Consider the following 3,040-nt stretch of genomic DNA (forward strand, 5'->3'; position numbering starts at 1 on the left):
AATATGGCTGAGCGGGATAAGAGGGAAAAGAGCCGTATTCCCAGGCTGTATCACATTGCCGCCGTATCCTCCCCATTTGCTCTGATATTGACTTTGGAGGGGGCGAGAAATCGGGACCCGTCCGTTCAATAGGAAGGTTATACGGAACCGATGCGTCCGGGCCGAAGCCACATAGTGCATCGCTCAACTTTTTTCGTCGTCTCTATCAGGAGGCGAGAGGTGCGGATTATGGGCCCACATGTAGAGTTGAAGCGTGACTCATCGCGGAGCTACACCGTGAAAATGAAGTGCGTGTCACCCAGTGTAGAAAAGACAGCCATAAATCCATTCTGCTTCCCTTTTTTTTTTTTTTCCTTTCCCACCTGCATTTTGGGGAATCGGACACACTTTAATGTGCATGTAAACAAAACACATGCATGGGACGCTGCGCGCCTTCGCTGCGTGCCAATGGGATTTAAAGGCTGTTGTCCATGCGGCTTTATGCACTGACGGGGCCTATCAGCGCTTTTAAAGTCGCTCAAACATCTTTGTCGAAGGTGCTGCAGTATCGCCGCCATCTTTGTGAAGGGTGTTAAAACTCATCCGGCATCTTTGTGGGGCGTGTTGTGGTCACACCGCCATTTTGGTGGACTGTGTTACAACTTGGCGGCCCGGTGCTCGAGTGGTTAGCGCGATGACCTCACAGTGCATAGGTACCGGGTTCGATTCCAACTCTGGCCTCCCTGTGTGGAGTTTGCATGTTCTCCCCGGGCCTGTGTGGGGTTTCTCCGGGTGCTCTGGTTTCCTCCCACATTCCAAAACAGGCTGATTGAACACTTGACATCGTCCCCAGGTGTGAATGTGAGCGCGGATGGTTGTTCGTTTCTGCGTGCCCCGCGATTGGCTGGCAACCGGTTCAGGGTGTCATCCACCTACTGCTGGGATAGGCTCAGTGCCCCCTGCGACCCTTGTGGAGATAAAGCGGATCGGAAAATTGATGGATGGATGTGTTACAACTCGTCCACCACCTCTGTGAGGTGTGTTGTGCAAAAACTCGTCCGCCGGCTTTGTGGAGTGTGTTGCAATTTTGCCGCTGTCATGATGGAGTGTCTCAACTCAACTGTGTTAAAACTAGGCCGCCATCTTTGTGGGGCGTGTTGTGGTCACACCCCCGTTTTTTGGTGAACTGTGTTACAACTTGTCCACCACCTCTGTGAAGTGCGTCGCGCTAACGCTGTTATTTTTATGGAGTGTGTTCAAACTCATCCACCGGGTTTGTGAAGTGTGTTGCAGTATTGCCACCATCTTTGCAGTCACACCGCCATGTTGCTAGATCGTATCGCAACTTGTCCGCCATGTTAGTTGTCGGGGTGAAGTCTGCCGCCATCTCTGTGGCGCGTGCTACTGCTTGCCCGTCATGTTTGTGGAATGTACTGCGGCATGGCTGCCATATTTTTTGTGCATCAAAGTCCCACGGAAGAAGCTTTGGGCTTTTTGCGCGTGCCAAAGGGGTTTAAAAGCCGTTTGTTTATGCAGCTTCACTCAGTGGGTTGTCGGACATGCACGGCTTTGTGGCTGCACGACTGCACGGTGTAACTGTCAGACAAAAAGACTCCCGTTTCCAGGTCTTTCATTTTTTTCCTTACACAAGGGGAGGAAATGAGGAAGAACAAACCCGACGTACGAAAAGTCAAACATGAGAGAGTGAGAGAGAGAACGGAGGGAGGGGACAGGGGAAACGCAGGAAGTTAAGAAAACAAGACGGCTTTCAAAAGTGCGGGATGAAAGCCACAGTCGGGCTGTGATTTCCGAGGTGTCGTGCACCTCCTCCTCAGAAGCAGCGACAAATTATTTTACCTTCCCCAGGAGGCACCAAGAGGTCTTTTGACGCTCTTTTTAATTCTCTTTTTGTATCGACTGGGAACATGGATGCTTGAATAAGGGAGCAGTGATTTTCCTAATGTGAAAATTTACGTGGGGTGCACACCTACGGATCACCAGCTCATATTTGAGCACGTTTACGCTCAAAGTCAGACCTGAGTGATTATCCGGTGGTGTTCTTCCCCTTCGATTGGATTGGAAAACAATGAAGGCAGACATTCGAAAAAGTAGCACATACTATGAATATCGGGTGCTGACAATGATAAAAGTGGTGTACACACATGATGTTAAACATCCAAATCCTTTCAATAAATCTGCAAAGACCCACTTAGCAGATATCTTGGACATGGGGTGTGAAGAGTGAGTTTTGTTTTTTTTCCCGTCCCTGATCTGTCAAGGGCCAACAATCAAAAAGTTAACCCTGTTCAACATTGGACAATCGCAATTCCTCATTCGTGTGGTCAACACCGGAGCCAGCCGAGCCGCAGACGCTGTGACTGAGACAGGAAAAACAATTGTCAGCGGCGATAGGATTAACTGTGTGGTATGTTTTGTGTCGCTCATTTCGAGTCCGCCACGCACGATAAGATTCACTTGCTGATTTTTTTTTTTTTTTGTGCAGGATTTTTCACTAGCATAGGACCCTAGTACAGTCTTCCTCAAGTGGGTGCCCTCCCCCCAACCCCTCAGGTATAAATTCAAAAAATAATGCTATTTATCGTCGCGGGGGAGAGTTGGTGGCTCACTAGGCCACACCTCTTAAAGGCACACACAGTTGATGCGGTAATTCCTCGTCTTTTTTGCTGTGTTTGCGAGCTGTCGGGGGCATCGCTCGGTATGACAGGTGTTTGTATCGGAATGTGGGTGCGTGTGTGTGCGCGCGGGCGCGTGTTCAACACGTGTCGTCCGTATCAATAGGTTAATAGCCCAGATGTCAGTTTCAGTGACTGGCCGATTAGTTGTGTGTTCACTAATCCACACTGGGGCGGGGAACTATTGGCTTTGTCATTGATTTTTAGCGTTGTGAGCAGGAAGAAGATAGAGAGAGAGGAGATCTATTGATTGACCCCAAATTAGTCCCCCCCCCACACACCCCCCGCCTTCCGCCACCTCTACCCACTCACATTCTCAACGCCACCCACCTTGCAGCCAATCAATGATGTCGTTTCCTTTCCGCCCT

The sequence above is a fragment of the Hippocampus comes genome, unplaced genomic scaffold, assembly GCF_001891065.2.
Source record: "Hippocampus comes isolate QL1 unplaced genomic scaffold, H_comes_QL1_v1.1 scaffold55, whole genome shotgun sequence".
NCBI classification, from domain to species: domain Eukaryota; kingdom Metazoa; phylum Chordata; class Actinopteri; order Syngnathiformes; family Syngnathidae; genus Hippocampus; species Hippocampus comes.